This window comes from Balaenoptera physalus (genome assembly GCF_965194825.1).
Source record: "Balaenoptera physalus genome assembly, chromosome: 6".
NCBI classification, from domain to species: Eukaryota; Metazoa; Chordata; class Mammalia; order Artiodactyla; family Balaenopteridae; genus Balaenoptera; species Balaenoptera physalus.
In genome coordinates, this window is record NC_138885.1 from 73,063,283 (window position 1) to 73,083,661 (window position 20,379).

Sequence of the window (20,379 nt, forward strand, 5' to 3'; positions counted from 1 at the left end):
CACATTTTAGAGGAGAGTGCATAGTGGACTTGCAAGCGGATGAGACTTTTAGTGTCCAGACCTGCAATCAAATTTTTGTTCTTGCTCCATACCAGTTACGTTTTCTTGTGTAAATTACCTAATCTCTTTGAGACTCCTGTGCCATAACTGTAAAATGGGGAAAATAATATCTAAATTGTAGCCTTGTTGTGAAGATTAAATGCGAAACCTAATAATCTCTCTACAAATATTGGTTCCATTTTCCCATTAAGGAGATGCGGAAATGTGTTTCTAGGGATTGGAGTGAAAAGAGAGAACTGTGCAAGTGTAGGCCTTTATTAACAATAGATACTAGCTAGGAAACTCTCTCCTTGCTGTTAGAGAAAACTTGATTATAAAATAGTTTGCCAAGAGGGATATTGTTCTTTTGAGCTGAAAGATTTTGCTGTTAAGTAGCTGCTTTGGGACAATTTCTTTGATACAATAATATACTCTGGCCAGTCACATCTATGAATTGATTCCAGTTTAACCAGAAAGATAACTGAATTTTCATCCTAGCTCCACTGTTGGTTATTCCTTTGCCTCCAGTCTTCCCATTTGCAAATCCATCCTACACTCTGTACCATATTAACCACCGCAGGACACCACTTATAGGCACTCCATTCCTAAATGTAAAACTTTTGGAAGTCTTCCCTTGTGTTCAGGATCAAATTATTTAACAAGTAGTTAAATGTCTTCCATAGCCTGACCCCATTTTACTTTTCAGTCTTATTTCCAGCTTCTCCTTTATACATAAGTTTTCCCTTCTAGTTGTCTCAGCTCCTTATTCTTTTCCTGTTTTTTGCTCATTCTATTAATACTCTCCTTATCTACTTTGCCTATCCAAACTCAACCCAATCTTAAAACCCTCCCTAAATATACTTTAATACAGCCTTCTCTACAAATATTTTATCAACACACCAGCCCAAACTGTGACCATATGTATACACATAACTATCTGTAAAATAGATTGTGATTCATGCCACCAGCATAGTTCAAATCGCTAGGATGAGAAGAGGGAGAAACCACTTTCAGCCTGGGGCTTGAGAAAGGATTACTTGAAGTGGTTAACATTTGAAAGAGTCCTTGAAAAATGGCTTAGAATTTCTAAAGAGATAGAGAGGTCACTGTTGGTAGAGGAAATAGGATATAAAATGAATCAAAGTTTGGAAAATGTAGGGTATTCTCAAGGAATATTTCAGCTTGGACAAAACATAAAATACACATAGAACTAGTTTGGGGGGCTTGGTGGATTGGAATCTGATTTACAGGGCGTTATAAATACCAAATTAAGAGATTTGCACTTAAACTCTATTTCAAAAACTTTAAACTGGCAGAAGAACTTCAGATAAAATGAGGGGGATGTGTGATAAATGGTGTGCAGAGAGGAGTTTAATAGACTAATTAGGAGACAATGACAGTCAATTAAAAGAATTTAATCAGGGCTGATTTTAGGGTACTCAATAAAGGAATATAAAGGAAAATACAGATGTGAAATGAGGGAACAGATGTGAAAGAGGTAGAATCAACATCAAATACTGAATGAAGGGAAGAATAGAAATATGGACGCTGTACTTTGACGGGCATTAAATGCTTGTTATGAGTGTGAGCCTCAGATCAGCTTGGGTTTACATCTTGACGATTTTCAGGCTGAAAGACCTTGGGAAGTTTCTTAAATTCTGTGTTTCAGTTTCTTCATCTGTAAAATGGAAATAAAAGTATGTGAGTTAAATGCTAATATCTGTAAAATACTCAGAACAATACCTGGTGCATATTAAGCTCTATAAATGGGTTTGCTATTATTGCAATGTGGACTAAAATAGGAGGCCACTTAGTAGTTGGGGTAGTGAGAGCCTGATTCAGGGTTGCTGCAGTGTAGTCAAGAGATGGGGTTAGAAAGGCTTTGTGGAAGTGGCAATGCCAGAGTTTTCATGATGTCTTATTCATAAAAGCAGAATAATAAATACGTGATGATTTAATTATTCCTGAATATCTTGGAGCCAAATAATTTTTACTTAAATAAAAATAGTATTCTCCTTTAATAGATACCTAAAATTATTGAAAGCATCTAAAATTTTCCAGGAGAGAGAAGTGTATAACATTTATTAAATGCTTACTGAGGCCCAGGCCTGTTAAATGTATCATAATTTTATTCTGATAACAACCATATGAGGCAAGTGTTTTAAAATTAATTTTAAGCTTATGGAATCTGAGAATCAAATGTTAGAATTTATCCATTCTCTTTTTTTTTCCCTGGAGTTAGGGTTTAATGGCAAAATGATAAAAGAATCCCTTAGTATCAGAAATAAGAAAAGGAGAACACCTATCAGCCCTATTATTTAGTGTTTTGCAGAAGTACAAAGTAATGCAATTAAACAGGAAAACTACTGAAAAGGAGGCAAACACTATTTGCAGATGATATGATTGTGGCCTGAACCACTTAATAGAATCACCATAAAAACTATTATAAATTTAAAAATTCAGCAAAGTGGTCACTTACAAAATCAATAAATTTTCAATTAACATTAATAAGAACATGTTGACAAGAAAAGATCTCATTTCTAATGCCAATTAAAAAAAATCATACAATAATCTAGAAATAAATCTAAGAAGAAATAAGAAGTACTACATTAAGAAAACAAATAATTTGGAGGGAAATTAAAAGACTTTTATATAGAACGGAATAATTTTTTCTTGAATAAGAAGACTCGGTTTTGTAAGTATATCAGTTTCCCAACAGTAATTATACAAATTTAGTGTGAACTCAATCAAAATCCAAATGCATTTTTGTTTTTTTTAATTGGAGAGGGAGATGGGAGGGGAAAGGGGCAGTTGATCAATCGATTCTTAAGTTCATTTGCAATAATACATTTATCTAAACATGTTGGAATATCCTCTATCATAGTTATAATGAGGGATGATGAATTTTATAATTATAAAAATAAAATGAATTAGAAATAAGAATACACAGATTTAAAAAAAGAAACAGAAATTGACCTAAATATTTATCATGGTTGTTTTTATTTAAAAGTCATTAGAGAAACAATAGTTTATACATCAAATAGTATTGGGACCTGGCTAGCCATTAAGCAAAAGTAAACAGATCAAATAATACCTCACTTCCACTGAGAAAGAAGTCATTATGTTGAACCTTATGAAACATTTTTTGACAAAAATGGTTTCACTGAATATATAATATAAATCAATATTTAAATGTAAAAACTAGAACCGTAAAATAGGTTTGTATTTACTTATAAGTTAAAAGTACAAAGAAGTTTCCAAGTAAGACACAGACCCCAAAAGCCTACAGGAAAAGTTTGAGTGATTTGGCTATGTAACAGCATAAAAATATTATAATATAAAAGAATTAGTATAAAGTGCTTTCATTAAATTAAAAAACAAATTAGAATCTGGGACTATATTTGCAACATGTATAACAAACTGACAGTTTCTTTTGTTTATAATAGATGTGTATAAATCAATAATAAAAATGCATAATTCAGTTGAATAATAGGCATAGACTATGAAGAAGTACCTTTAGGACAAAAAAAAAATTATAAAGGAACAATAATAATATAATCAGATGTTCAACTTCACTCACAAAGAAATGCCAATCAAAACAGTAGTCTACCATTACACCTATAAATTTTTTTGTCCTTTTACTAGCCTATCTTTTATAGCATGTAATTATTCACTAAGCAAATTATTATCAACATTTAGTGCATGCAAGATACTACACTAGGGTGTTGGGAGAGACATAAAAATGAAAAAGTTTGAGGGTAGGTGAAGAGAAAGGGTAAATTAAGGGCAAATCAAAAACATATTATTTTCACCTACCACAAAATGAGTGGCTTAAAATAACCGTAATTTATTGTCTCACAGTTCTGGAGGTGTTAGAAGTCTCAGATTATGTTGTTTTTACTCAAAAACTGGGTTTACCTCTTGGTGGGTGTTGAGCCAAAAGACACAACCAAGTCAAAGGTGGGGAGAAGGAAGGATTTATTACTTGCAGCAAGTAAGGAGAACACCAGGGATCTTTCCCAAATTAGTGTCTCCCCAAACAGTAAAATTGGGGAAGTTTTAAGCTAAGGGTACATGCATATTCACAAAGGGGCTTCAGTGGTTGACAGAGTCCAAGCTTTAGTTGATTGAAGTCAAGAGGGTCAGAAAAAGTCAACATTATCCTCCCTTAGGTTCCAGTTGATCTGGTGGTTGAGCGAGTCAGGCTAATCTTTACCATGGAAACAGAAGTGGGAGTCTTTACAACCGATTAGTACCTTTGCTATTGCTACATTGCTTGCCTGATAACAGTCATTTTATTCTGCATTCTTTTTCCCCTTAAGATCATTATTACTGAGACCTGTTCAAGGGCAAGCATTGTGGCCAGGCTTAGATCACAAATGTCTTAAGCCAACAATGGCTTCTCTTCTGTCAAGAAAGCCACGCCTGGTTCTCTTTCCAGGGATGTAACTGCTTACAGTGTGGGCATTGTTGGTTTCTTCTGAGGGCTGTAGGGGAGCATCTATCCCGTGCATCTCTCCTAGCTTCTGGTGGTTCACAGGCGGTCACATCTTTGGCATTCCTTAGCTTGCCCCAGTGCATCACCCCAATTTCCACCTTCATCTTCACATGGCGTTCTCCCTGTGTGCCTGTCTCTTGTCAAATTTCCCCTTTTTCTAAAAACATAGTCATAATGGATTAGGGCCCACCCTAATACTTTATCTGAAATAGATCATCTGCAAAGACCTATTTCCAAATAAGTCATATTCACAGGTAGTGGGGGTTAGGATCTCAACATCTCTTGGTGAAGTCTGGTGAGGCAGGAGGAATCAGACATTCTCATACAGATATTAGGAATATAAACTGGTCTTATCTTTTGGAAGACAATTTAGTGATATCTATGAAAACTTGAAGTGAACATACTGTTTGTCCAGGCAATTGACTTAGGACATTTTTCCTACACACATGTTCATGATCATTCCTCAGGTTATGTGCAGTGTGTTTACTGCAGTATTATTTGTAATTGAAAAATGAAACAGAATTGGACACAGCCTAAATGTTCATCAATTGAGGACACTATTAATTAATTATGACTCACGCACACTGGAATACTACCTGGCTCTTTTAAAGAAATGGAACAGTTTTCTTATACATACTCATTAGGAAAGATCTCCAAGGTATATATAAAAAATGCAAAGTATATGATAATTGTTTTGTATGATTCTTTGGTCTAAACATTTTTAAAGATTTGTATAGTGGATATGCCAATTATGTACTTGGAGGATGTGTAAGAAACTGTTAACACTTTCCACCTTTACAAAAAGGGTTTGGAACTGGGGATGAGAAGGAGACACTTAATTTTATACCTTTCAGTAGTGTTTGAAATTTCTTCCCATTTGCATATATTATTTATCTTGTTTTTTTCTGTTTTTAATATCACCAGAGTTTATGTGTGCTGTGGGATTGTAAACAATTTTATTCTATTTTTTCATATTTTCTGTATTAAAAAGGAACTAATGAATGTCAAATCAAAATATAAAGGACTCTCCTCAACATACTACATGAGATAAGAGATTTTTTCTTGGGGAGAACTTTCCTATAGAGCCACATTTCCAAAGAGTGTTTAACACTTGCTGGAGGGTTATATCCCATAGTTTTATGGATGTGTACTCCGTGACCATATTACTTCATTTTTAAGTATGGAAGAGGTATGATTCTAGACAGCTTCAGAACTCTATCCAAAAAACTACAGTTAGAAAGAGCTATGCATATTACTTTCAAGAAAGCTGAAAAACAAGAAAACGATCATATTTATTTTAGGATGAATTCCAAAGACTAAATAAATGCAGTGTGTTTTCAAAAAGGTACTTTCTTTTTCTGGAGGTTAAACAGTCTGCTGTAGGATCTGCCTTTATTTGCTGTGACCTGGCAGAGTCAACCCAGTTAGCCAACTTCCTGTGGGAAAAACTGTTCATATAATCAGTCAGTTCATTTATTTCCTGGATGTGTTACTAAGGTTTGTTTAGACATGAGTGTTTTCTCTATTAACACGGTGGAGGAAATATTTTAAAGTAGCTTTATATTTTGAATAATTTTAAGATAATTGTGCTAAGCTCCTCTAAAGAAAAATTAAAGAATGCAAAATATATGAAGCATTTGGATGTAGACCAAGAACCTACCCGCAAGGAATAGAAAAATCCTTTTACTCATTAATTTACCTTTTTCAGCATTACTGGAGGTTACCAAGTCGAAAGTCACTGGTGCTCTGTGAAACCACCTGAGGGTTTTTCTGTTTGTTGTAGATCTCTTCATGTAATAGAGGATTTCATCATTCAAACAGCTGCCAAGCTAAGCTTACATCATCTTATATTTGAAGACTGTCTTTTTTTTTTTTTCAGTATGGAGGATTTGGAAATTTTGGATTCATTTTTGGTTAGGTGGGTACGTACAATAAGATTTGTTCTTCAGCAGCCAGATTTTTCAAATCTGTCAAAGTCACTTTCTTGCATAGTCAGGTGATTCTGAACCAGCTGCATGGTCCGAGGAGGCCTGTGCAGGTGAAGATTTATAAAAGTACATCTCATATAGTATCAAGCACTTTTGCTGAACATGTAATTTAAATTGCTTAAAATAGACCCATGGGAAAAGGACTTTCATGTTCTTTCTATTTCTAAACGTCAGAAAAATAACCTGGTTAAATGCAAGATGGGTAAAGGATAGTGATGTCCTTTTCTGTAAATAGCAGTTCCCATCATTGGTTAATCTCCTCATCCTCCTGCATCCTTGTTTTTATTTTTATTAATGTCACCACCACCACTTTTTAATATACTTGTCTTCAAAACTTTCATCAACCTTGCCTCCCTTCCCCTTACCTCTAATAAGTTTTACTCCCATAGGTTTTATAAATTTTATCTCTATAGCGTTTCTTAAAATTATTTCTACTTGCTCTGAAATTTGATGGTACTTTATTAGTTCTCTTCTTATAATGACCACAGTCACTATTATAGAGCAGATTCTTGGGCCTAGGCACTGAGTTACATGATGTACACATTACCTTATTCAGTCACCATAACAATTATATAAGGTATGTACTATTTCACCCATTCTATAGCAAAAAAGGAAATTAAACCAGATTGTTTAAATGACTTGTCCAAAGTCACATTGGCAGAGCTGAAAATCAGATCCAGCGTTGGTTGACTTTAAAGTCCATACTTTTTTTGTATATCATCCTGCTTCATCTTTTTGTATTCATCACCTTTTACTTTATAGTGTGCATGAGTGTATGTTTGTGTGTATCTTATTTCCGTTTGTAGGCTATAGATTCTTTTAGGATAGGTCCACGCATGACTGTTAACATTTCTCCCCTTATTTCCCCTTATCCCTTATCTCTTAGGGCCATATATTTACAAAGTACCTGGAAACATTTGGTAATAGTTTGCAATCAAGTGAAAATCTTTGCTGGGTAACTTCTGAAACAAAATAAAGGCCTTTATCTTTACAAGCAATCTCTTTTGTAAGAATTAAGGAATGTGGATAGATTTGTGATCCATTTTATTCTCTAAAAACATAAAAAGAATCTGTGAACACACAGTATTCATCTCTTCAAACACATGAAATTCAAATACAAGTTCCTTGGCGTTAAGCATTTGAATTTGTATGCAAGATGTCATAGTTATATAATTTTTCTGTCAGAGATGGTTGGATATGCTCACTGGCTTTTCAAATTCCCTCATGTATAAGTAGATGTACTTGTAGGGACAAATACACTCTCTAATATATGGAAAATTTTATTAGTTCATTTTGAACAGAAAAATTTCCTTCCCAGTTCTGGGCCATATGTAAGAGAATGAATGTTGTATTAGCCAAATAGACAGTAGGACAACTTGCAATAAGGTGGCCTGTGCTCATAATAGTTTTTTCTTCATGATTCCGAGCTTATATTCTAGGATTTATCTGGTATCAGAATAGCGATGGGAATTACAAATCCAATGCTGGCAACATCTGTTTGAATTTTCATTTTAACCTGAAATAGTAATTGCTGCTATTGATCCGGATTTTCAGGCCTGTTTTTTTTTTTGTTTTTGTTTTTAATTTATTTTATTTTATTTATTTGTGCGCGGGCTTTTTCTAGTTGCAGCGAGCGGGGGCCACTCTTTGTTGCGGTGCGTGGGCTTATTGCGGTGGCTTCTCTTGTTGCAAAGCACGGGCTCTAGGCGCGTGGGCTTCAGTAGTTGTGGCATGCAGGCTCAGTAGTTGTAGCACACACGCTTATTTGCTCCGTGGCATGTGGGATCATCCCAGACCGGGGATCGAACTGTGTCCCCTGCATTGGCAGGCGGATTCTTAACCACTGTGCCACCAGGGAAGTCCCTCCAGGCCTGCTTTTATCTGGGTTGAGTCTTTCTGTCTAATGTTGTTTCCTGAAATTCCAAAATTATTAGTTCTCTTCAGACTATTTTGGTCCCTCCCCTGGTACTCATACTATGTTCATAGTGGATACCCTTCTATCTATTAGATTCTATCTGTCTTTTAGTGCCTATTTTAAGCCATTTATTCCACAAGATATTTTCTCCTATTCCAGACTATGCTAATCTCTTCTTTTGTACAATTCCTAAAGTAGTTTTTGTTTTTGTTTTTCTCTGTCACATTACTTAGTATTATTGTCATCTGATTTTTAAAATTTAGGGTCCCCAGCTCAACTGAAAGCTTCTAGAGGTCAAGATTGACTAGATAACCACCAGACTTCCTGAGTTGTCAATAATGTCTCCCTAGGTGTCCCTCGTTAAGGGCTCCCAGCCACCTAATCCAAGCCCATGAAAGCCCTCACCCAAACCACGTGATTCCACACCTACCAAGAGAACCAAGTGAAGCAGCTCAGTTCAACCTGATTCAGTGTGGTGGGTGTCCTAGCCTGCTATCTCTTAATAGAACTCTAACTTATCATAATATTTAATGAGGTACTAATGAAATATTTTACTATATTTTCTTTCATCACTGGAGACTTATCACTGGACATGAATTTAAAAATATATGAAGTAAATTTTGTTTCTAAGTTATCCTCATAGTTTACATTTTATACTGTGTAAAGGATATTGAAAGGCAAAATCAGGAATGAAGTATATAATAAAAATGATCAAAGTTTTTTGTATGTAGCCATATTTTTCTTCCAGCTGTTTGTATTCAACAGGTAGGAGCATAAGTTCCATGAGGGCATGTTATTTTCTGCCTTGTTTTCTGCCCTATCTTCTGCTAAATCTTTTGGGCATAGGGCATTTTTGAATGAATATTTTATTATAGATTTTTCTTAGGAGTAGAATATATACTCTTACCTCATGTTTCCTGAAGTGTGGTCCATAGACCAATTGCTTCAGAACTACCTTGGTACTAGTTAAAAATGCATATTCCTGGGCTCCATCTCTGGGGATAGGGACTCTGGAAATAGGCATTTTTATTAATGCATTTGGTTATTTTGAGGCACAAAAATTTGAGAGTGACTTCTATAACTCATGCCTCATGTACATTATATATTTCTTTTTGATCCATTGCTTGAAATAGTTTGTTATTCTACAATTTCTGCATCTTTCTATTTACAAGTGGCCTTCATGACTGGATGAAGCTTGCATCACTCCATCTGAAAGCATCTGAACTCACTCTTATGGCCCTTGTGCCCATTCTACTACTTGAAACTTTTATTGAGCAAGCCAAGTTGTTGAACATAAAATATGATTGTGTGGTAAATCGTCTGAAAGATTTTATGAAAGAATTAAGTTTATTTAGTTCAGAAAATCAAAAAGGAAGGAAGGAAGGAGGGAAGGAAATCTTAGAGGCATTATTATTTTTTTCAGTTGCTAAGAATGACATACAAGAATGTGATTTTAAGTGCTAAGACACATTAGTTGAACACATGGGTTTGGATTCATTAGACTCCATCACTAAGAGTCACCTGCCCTACCACTCGTGGCTTGTACCATTCCCAGCATGGTTTGGGTGGTAGTCTGCTTCAAGGAAGGGAAATAGTGCAGATAAACCCCCAGATCCCTTTAACCTCTCCAGTTACCATGCAGTCAGTGAGCCACAGCTCTGTTTTCTCTGCTAGACTTTAAGGGACTGAAACAAGATGTCCTATTGTAGGAGAATAAGACAGCAGAGCATTGTCGCGAATCCAATCAATCTACTTTGGATTTGGTCATTCTTCCTGTCTTCAATCTGTAAGTCACACTTTTGATTTCGTGGCAGCTACACAGAAAGTTCATAACTGGCACACCTTTTCTTGTCCAGTCAGGGGATATCAGTTTGGGAACTTCAAATACCTATGATATTTTTCTTAATTGGAACTACACTACTTGAACAGGAATACAGAAACCTTCCTAACATTTTCTTCTTCTTCTTTTTTTTTTTAAATTGATGCTTGTGTTCCTCACAAAAATAGCCTAAAGATAAATATGACAAGGTCTTCAGTAGATTTAAGGCAGGAAAAAGGCAAGTTATAAATAGTGATATTAGTGTTTCGTTTGACACAGCTAGCCTACCAACCCAAATCACTGTTATCAGCGCACTGTAAATGAATGACTGCTGGCCTTTCTCCCTCTGGCTCCGTTCCTGAAGTCACAGCGAGCATATGTGGAAATAGCCAGATTTAATACAAACACAAATGTTTGCTCTAGCTGTGCCTAAGACTTGTTATAACAATCTTTGAAAAGTGAATTGTTTTGCCAAGTAAAGACTTAAACTGTAAACTGATAATTAATAATTCAGGCATCTTAGGTTTTCTTCTTTTTTAATCTTAGCTATAAAACACTTCATATTTGATAACCAAGTGAGTTTCCTTAAAGTAAACAAATTAAGTTATAAATTTTGATGTTCTGAGTATGCCAGGGGCTTTTGAAGGTCTGTGTGTGAGCTAAGACTAGATTATTCACTTTCTGTGTTGACAGTCATGCCTGGAATTATGGAAAACGGTATAAACTCAGCTCTGAGAAATGGAACTAGGAGGACAAAGCACTTTGTATTTTTATTGCCTTTCGAGGAAATGTATCACTCTTGCCATCTTTATTGCAGTTGTCACCAGATGCATTTATTCTGTGTGCATCTTCTGTGGTCTCACCCATACACACAGGTTAAACATGAGTTTGTTTTCCTGTCTACTCTGAGTTTAAATTCTGAACCATGTGATGGTCTTGTGGATTTGAGTTTGATAAGTAGAATTTACAAATAAATAATGGGGAAGACATTGTGTGGGGTGACTAATGAACAGAAAACTGTTAGAATTAGAAAAATGTTAACTTCTGTTTATGTCTTATGTTTTATATAAGGGATGAATTTTAGCAATGTTTAGGATATTCACAGCATGTTCAAAATAATTTGTGCTATGATTCAAATCACACATATATGAAAATTTTATGTGAAAAAATATATAAAATATATATAAAACATATTTACTGAATTTAAGGATTATGTTCTGTGAGTAGGGAACATGGTTAAAATGTATACTTTTCTGTGTTTCTTAATATTGCTTTTGTTCTTTTAAAGAATCCAGTTCTAAAGTTAGTTACTCACTCAATTCAACTGTCTCCAAACACAGAATGTTTTTTATTAAAAAACATAAAGCATGCTTGCATAGAGAATGTCCCTTAGAAATGGAAGATTTATAAAAAGGTTCAGAAACATCATTTGTATTTATATTCAGATGTTATGTTACATTTAAACAGTGATGTTTTTCTGTTAAGTATACTGTTTGTGTGTGGTATTGTATAAAATTTTGAAAATACAAAAAAAAGTGTAAAGTAGCAAATTTAGAAAAAAATCATCTGTAACTCCACCATCCAGCGTGGTTAACATGTTGATATGTTTTCTTCCCCTTTTGTGTGTGTGTGTGTTATGCTTATATACATATACACATGCGGTTGAAAGCTAAAAGCATACACAGTGTATTCTATAAATGGAAATCTTTAGAATAGGGATGTTCATGGGCCTACATAACTAAAATCCCCCTTTCCCACTCCTCAGGAACCAGCAGCATTGCTGCTGAAGCTGCACTCTCATTCAACAGTTTCCTCTCAGAGTCGTGCTTCTGCTGGACATAAGGATGTTCTGTTCCCAGAAGAGAACATCCTTTCTTAACTCTGGGCCTATGCACATTCTATTCCCTCTGCCTGGCACACCCTTATACCCCACCCCCAAACTTTCATTTAACTCATTTATGCTCATCCTTTTCTGCTGAGCCTATTCCTGATTCCCCAGCCCTAGAGTAGAGGACCCTACTGTGTGCTCCCACGGAACTTCCTATTACTCACTTCTAAAATATATCACACTAGTTTGTAGCTGCCTGCATGTCTGTATTTACCGCTAGACAGGAGGCTTTGTAAAATCAGAGATTGCATCTTTTTTGCTGTGCGTCGTATACCCAGCACAAAGCTGGCACATGGGTGCTCAGTCAATATGTACTGAATTAATCAATAATCCAAACCCTCCATGTATCACTCATATCTTGTGGGAGCTGACAGTCTCACTTTGTAGTAACCTACAGAGGACTTTTCTGTGTGAAATTTATATCTTTCAAACCTCTGATCTGCAGATGAGAAAACTGTCCCTAAATTCATCCTGTCTTTAATTTAGAAACCTTTTATTGTTAAATATCCTTATTTCAATCCAGCATTTTTATTTGGTTTAATCTCACTTGAGGGTACTGAAAGCATTATAAATGGAAGCTTTGATGAGAGGTCATATTGGTTCATATTATTAAGTTAAAGATTAAAAAAAACAACACCAGAAACCTGAGGCAGTATTTTATGTTTTCCTAGCTTTCTGAAACTTTGAAAAGGAGATCATATATATTCCTAATGCCTAGCATGTATTGGGACCTTGATCAGTGTTTTTACACAAAAGAACTAGGATGACTCTCTTTGATATATTTTTTAAAAAATATTTTGCGATTGACATTTATTAAACGCTTATTAAATGTAAAGTTACCTCTTAGTTACTCTTGTCAACTGGGAAACCCGTTGGTGTGGATAACTGAAAACTGGAGCTACTTTGAGTGAGATGGATAGAGAGAAACACTGCCTGGCAACTTCTCAGACTCCATGGTACCTACTGACCTCCTGGATGGATGATTGGTTTTGAGTAGATTGAGTAGGTCATACGTGTAAACAAATTATACATTTGCCTTCAATTTTCAGTTTCCCCTTGGTTTCCAATTGTATTCCAGGGGAAAATGTTAACTAAAGAAGAAAAGTCTATTGAAAATTGGAAGCACAGTGAAGGAAAGGCAATAAGTTTTAAATAAGAGGGTTGATTTCAGTGTTAAAATCAGTAAATGTCCCTAAAAGATCACAGGCAGATTAATCCCTGAATTTTTAAACATACAGTGTTACATGGACTTTAGATAGATTAATATTTTAGAAAAACCAATTATTGTCTAGTATAATGAAGAAGGATGAGAGTACTTCTTGTCCAATTCTTAAAATAGACTCTTGAAACTTAAATTTTGCTATTATAGTGCTAGATAGTCTCCAAAGATGGCCATCTATTTCTGCCTTTCTTCTGTATTCATGTTGCTCTACCAATCAAGAGGTAGAGTCTCTCCCTTCCTCTTGAATTTGAGCTGGGCTTGTGACTTGCTCTGCCCAATAGAATGGAGCTCAAGTGATCCTATGCCAGTTCTAGGACTAGCCCTTAAGGAGACTGGCAGCTTCTACTTTATTCCTTTTGAAGCCAGCCGCTATGCAAAATCTGACTATCCTGAGACCACCGTGTTGTGAGGAAGTCCATGTGGAGCAACCCCATAGAGAACATCAAAGTGCCAGACTTATGAGTAAAGCTTTCTTGGACCTCCCAGCCAAGCTCAGTCTTCAGCTGACTGCATCTGAGTGAGTGAACCCAGCCAATGCTATTACATGAAGCAGAAGAATTTCCCAGCTGAGTCTGGACAACTGAGAGACTTTTTAAAAATAATAAACTGTTGTTTTAAACTAAGTTTTGAGTGGATTGCTTTCCAGCAATGGATAATGAAACAGTAGATGACTCATTACTCCTAATATTGACTTTAGAATTCTATTTTTTATAATTGAAATTTGCTAAGAGAGTAGAACTTAAATATTCTCTCTTACACAAAATGATTAATATGTGAGGTGATGGATATGTGAATTTACTAGGTGGAAGGAATCTTTTCATAATGTATACATAAGTCACCATGATGTACACTTTAAATATCTTACAATTTTACTTGTCAATTATACCTCAGTAAAGCTGAAGAAAAAGAAACCTGAAAAAAATTCTATTACCATGGTGTGTATATATATATATATATATATATATATATATATATATATATATGAGTATTATGTCTAAGTATTTACATGTATACTTGTTTATGTGTTAATACACACAGATAAACCAGTTTAAAGTATACAGTTTGTATTTTAGCATCAGTTATGACTAATTATAAAAATGATAAATATCCACAAATTTTCTAGGCTATATATTTCTTTTGACTTGTGTCATGACCAAAACCTGCTTCTGATTTAAATTCATTTATAACCTTTCCTCAGTAATTTGAACTATGTGGATAAAAAAAAAAAATTCAGCAAATTCCATCAAGAAATAAAAAAACAATTCAAACTGATGCCAATTTCATACTAGAAATTCTAAATCATCATTTGTTATTAGAAGTGGAAAATTTCCTAAGAATACCTGATTGAGACAAAACAAATGTTCTTTGTGTTCTAAGATTAAACTAAGATGTGATCTTATTTGAACATCAATGGAGGAAAAGAGAAAGAATAAAATTTAAGATATACAATTAAAGCTTCCAGCCTTCTAAACCTTTCAGCAAGTGATGACTAGCTTCAAAGATCGCTAAAACATTATCAGCACTCCACTAAGCTCATGGACCCCAAATCAAATTCAGAAATGAAAATCGAATAACAGCACTTTGTCCATTAATTCTGTTAGCTTCAAGCCCAGACATAGCAGGGACCCTCGAGGATTTCTAAGAGAACCCCAAGGTTATTGCTTGCTGGCATGTGAATCTCTGGTGAAGATTCAGTGAGAAAACAGATGATACACCAGAGCTTTGCTTCGTGAAGAATAACAGATGAGTAGATAGAGGCTTTCAATCTGAGAGCAGAACACAGGGTGATCAGAATCCCAATCACTTGGTAGAAGATGATAAAATAGAGCAGTGGAAGGATGAATTAAGATGACATGTTGTGTTTTATCAATAAAAATAATGGCAAGAGATATATTTCTTACAATTATTTAACCAGGAGAAAACTCCTGAGAATGATACATTTTGCTTATAAAGCAGTGTGAAGTGGGATAGATCACACTGTCAATTTAATGGCTCAGTTTGCTGCATTTGTATTAGGAGCAAGATTATTCTTTGTATTCATTCAAAATGAATGAAAACACAGGAAACTGATTCTGACTATAAATCCGTTTCTGCTGGAAACCTTTTGTCATCCTATGCTGTCCTTATTCACTAGGCTGGAGCAGGTCAGACAATTGGACAAATGACTCTTTGTATTGGGGAGGCTTTGGTATTATGCCCTATAGATCAGCTTAAACATGTAGGGTGTTTTCCTCTGGAAGTTAAAAGCACAGTTTCCATTTTGAATGAAGGATGTGACATCTACTAGGTAATAACATTATAACTCAGTTTAGGGTAATGTGAATGACAGTTCCGTGTGATATATTCTGTGAAGGAAATTTTTAAAAATTATTTATTCCCTTATAAATGATCTCATGTGTTCTATGCATTTACCATTCACCAGTACCAAAGTAAGAACTCAAAGTTTATTCATCAATAATCAATGGGCAAATACATTGCTATGAGTGTCAAATCTGCAAATGTACGTTTGCCTTGCAGAAAATCAAATTAGAATTTTCTTCTTCAAAATATGAACTCCCTTATAAATAGACATACAAGAATATTCAAAGGGTAAATGAGAACAGTTTTTTCTTTTAGATGATACTTTCCATTGATTATTACCATGAAAACTGTAAACTGTGTGACTATGTAATATGTCACAACAGAGAACACTGGGGCTTGCCGTTGTGGTTAGGAGCCTGACTGCCTAGGTTCAAATCCCAGCTCTGCAGCTCACTGACTATATGACATAGACACATTACTTGACTCTGTGCCTAATTCCCTCAACTTTAAAATTGAGATAATTATAGTATTTACTATATAGTTTTTAAAATGAGGATTAAGTAAGCTAATATATGTAAAACACTTAGTTTTAACAAGCAAATATATGTAAAACACTTAAGGATGACACATTGTATTTCCTAAATCAATATTAGTTATTATTTTAAAACAACATATTCTAAGTATTGAGCAGGATGAGGATGCAGACATGCATGGGAATGATTTCTTTAGAATGTAAGCTATTTTTTCTTCTTTAAAATGAAGGATAATTTTTATTTTTAAGTCCATCATAAAGATATCTTTTTATCTACCTCTGGAACTCCATTCTTATCAGGAGATTCTTCAGGGTAATTACCCCAATCTTACTTTATTCTTAGAGATGTGTATTTATTTAATCACCCTCTTTTCCACCATTCAAGAGCATTGGTGATGTTCAACATTTTTTACAAACATAATTTGATTCCCTCCCCCTCCCCCTCAACTCTTTTTATAGAGTTACTTTCAAAACCCATCAGTCACTGACTTAAAACATCTGATCAAATTCTTGATTTTCATTTTAGTATGAAGAGTAGAAGTATAAAACATTTTCTCTACCAAACAAGAAATATAACTTTAAACAAGAGGAAATGGAGATCTATTGATATCAGTACACTGCTGAAATCCATTGCCCTGGGGTAGAGTTTAAACTCCTTGCAGGGTTTATAGGCATGATCTATGCCCTCCTTTGCTTCCCTCCCCATCTTCCCATCCTCTCCCCAAAAAGCATACATTCAATACACTTCAACCATTGCAAGCTAACCTCAGCTCCTCTGATAGATCATGTTTTTTCTCTCCTAGTCTACACCCTACTTCCCTAGGACTTTACTCATTGTTTACGTAGTTCTGACCTTAGATATTCTTTTGTCCAAGGTGCCATCTTTGACCCCTAAACTCTAGGGCATGTACCCCTCCCATGTGCTCTCATAACAGCCCCTATTATGTCAGCCGTCACACTTTTTATAATTTCTTATTTACTTATCTTTTGAAGCAAAATGTTCTACAGGTAGGGACCGTGTTTTAATCATCTGCAATTTCATCCCCATCACCTAGCAAGGTACATGTCACATAGTAAGCGTTCAAAATTATGCTGAGTGACTGATCAAACGAATGAATGAGCTGTTCGGTTTCTATTTCCACTGCCAGATAAATAAAAGATTTTCAGAAGGATCATCTCCTTTAAATATAACATTTAAATGTTATATTTAAATAACATTTCTTGTACTTGAAAAACATAGAAAAGGGAAAAAATTTACAGGCAGTAAGGGGCTTGCTCTCAGCTAGTTACAGAGCTAGATGGGAAATCCCACAATCACTGAACTAAATTTCACTTCTATGTCATTAATGTAACCTGGGGAAGCATTTTTTTGTTGGTGTTTTTCTATTGGAAGAAATAAAACACACCTATCTAACAAATAACTAGTGAATTTTAAACTAACCATAAATATTTCAAATCAGAAATTGCCTTGAAACTGATGATATATTAAAGGTTTAATATAAATGATGGTTATATGTACAGTTCATAGCTAAAGAACATGCTTATGCTCATTATTCCATTTTATTGCACCAGTTTAATACCCTTGTGATACCTTTTTATTGAATACTGATTATAGTTTTGAATACTTAATACATTAAATAAGGAAATTACAATAAAGCCAATTTTGTTCCAAAAAATACCCTAACGCTTCCCAGAAAACTTTGCTGATTCTTTTTAAAGTGCTCTATTTTAAACCTGAAGTTATTTTCTTTATCTTAGGTTAACTGGGTTCTAACGTGTCACTAAAGTAATAAACACCCACAGATAGCCTTGCCTAACATGTAAATAGTACTCACCAACTACGAACTTCAAGCAACTCCATCTTGGGCCTGATTTATGGCCTATGTGCTCTTTAACCTCCAGATAAATCTGACAGCCTGTCTTCATATGAAATATTCATGAAGTTTCATAACATTCATTACCATTTTATGATTCTTTTAGTTGGTATAACAACAATCCTTTCTAGCACTCTATTAAATCAGGAGGCAACTTTGTAAATCACTAGCCCAAGTGCATGAAACCATCACTTGTTAATGTCTTAGCTGTGCTGCAAAACGTGCTGAAGCACAGGGGAAATTCATGCTGCCATTTACATCATCCTGCAACATGCTAATTTGTTTGGGAAAATTCCTGTCTGATCTCTTCCAGCTCTGGGTTTTCCAAACTTGACAACTAAGTGAGAAATCTCTGAAAGCCTTGCATAAAAATATGTTGCTCTATGTAAAATGTGCAAAATATGTGACAGCACAAAGCCTCTTCTGCAGGTTACTAGCAGATCACGTTTCCTGGACAGGCAGGATAGAATTCTAAGGAGCGAGCTGAATGGGGGAAAATAAGCATCTCTTCTCAAATCCTACCTCACTTTACTCTTTACTTTCAGCACAACTGCTCCCACTTTGCTTCTAGAGCTTTGGACAACTCTGATCTCCTATTATTGTACTGGAAATTGACAAGACTCCAAGTCAGTGGTGCTATTTATATATCTTGGTATGTGTAGATATTATAATAAATACCTTTGAATAATTTTAAAGAGGTCAAAAGGAGTAATTCCTGGTCTAAAGGAGCTATGTCTTTTCAGTTTCAAGGATCAAAATTTTCTTCTGTGTTTTATTGTTTAAAACTATCCTAATAAAATATCTAATGTTTATCATATAAAGATTAAGCCCTGAAACTTAAAATTAAAAGCCAGCAATTCATATGTTTTTGTTTTAAGAGTTTTCCTCTGTTCTTTGGAATCAAGCCTTAGTCATATTCAGAAGAGAGAATAATAAACATAACTGGGCATATAGTGGATATTTTAATGGATTTTTGTGGTTTGTCATGATTGGGGATGTTATATTTGGGACAAAAGGAAAATCTGAGTCCAGAAACCTAGGTAAATCATGGTGGTGATAGTGAAGGGAGATTGAGAAATTAAAAAATAATGGAGGCGTCAGACAATTTTTATCATGATGGGAAGTGTGCTGATGAAGAATCAGCAACCCTTTCATAACCTATTATATCTTTATCATGGGATAGTTCAGTTCAGAAGCTAATGGGAAAACCACTTTAAACCTCTTAATTGCTTACTGCTTTTATATCTATCCTACTCAGAGGGTGCTACATGCAAGCCAGATGGCTGCAAATGTTATTCTGGTTTACAAGCATGGAGATTTTTGTATCACTGCCAAAGCCATTGTCAAAATGTCCTATATCAAAACAAAACAAAAAATAAAATTCTCTGTTTTCCAAACTTTTGAAAATTCTACAATAGCAGTGTAATACCAACCCCACCCCACCACATAGGTTTTGGCAGTCAAAATGAAAAATTATCCATCCCTAAGCAGCTTGTTGTCTGAACTAACCCAGCAGTGGGGCGGCCAAAAAAGGAACTGCATCATTGAGAAGCTCATGAATTTTCAAACAAGCAGCCTTTGGAATTTAGAACCTCTCGTAAGGGTCCAAGCCGAATGAGTTTGGCAGAGAAATCAGCCACTCATAAGGGTCGTGTGGTGACTAGAGAGGTTATGCAAAATGCTACTATATTCACCCTGAGGCAAAGGGAAGGCAGTGCCTATGCATGGTTTTGGATCTAGCTAAGGTGTCTCCTAGATATTAGATACATTGGATCAAAGGCAGTTTTACCTTGAATAATATAGGGAAATATCACAATGAAGTAGGGTCAAATGATTCCAGCCAAAAGAAGGTGGTACCAACCAGTGTCAGAAATATTAACAAATTCATTGTATCTTAGAAATAAAAAAGGCCCACTGTATTCTAAAATTGTTTTAAAACTGAAAGACATATAGTTGAAAGTAAATTTCTGACAAATGGATGTTATTAATGTACAAATATCAGGATGATGTTCTTATAACTTCTATGATATAGTAAGTTTAGTTCTCTTAGGTCCTTATTCAGAACCTAAACTATGTTTCGATTATCTCCAGAACTGATAGGTTTTAATTTAATTGTGTTTTTTTTTTTTTTTGTCAAAGAATTATCAACTTAAAGGGGGATTTTCCAGAGGGTGAGTTAGAAGAGAGTTTTGGCTCAAAGTCTTAAGAAAACAAAGTAGCTTTCTTAACATTATAAAGGACTCATAAGTGTCATTAGCATTGCTTCAGCAGTAGATAAGTCTGTCATGTATCATATATTGCTC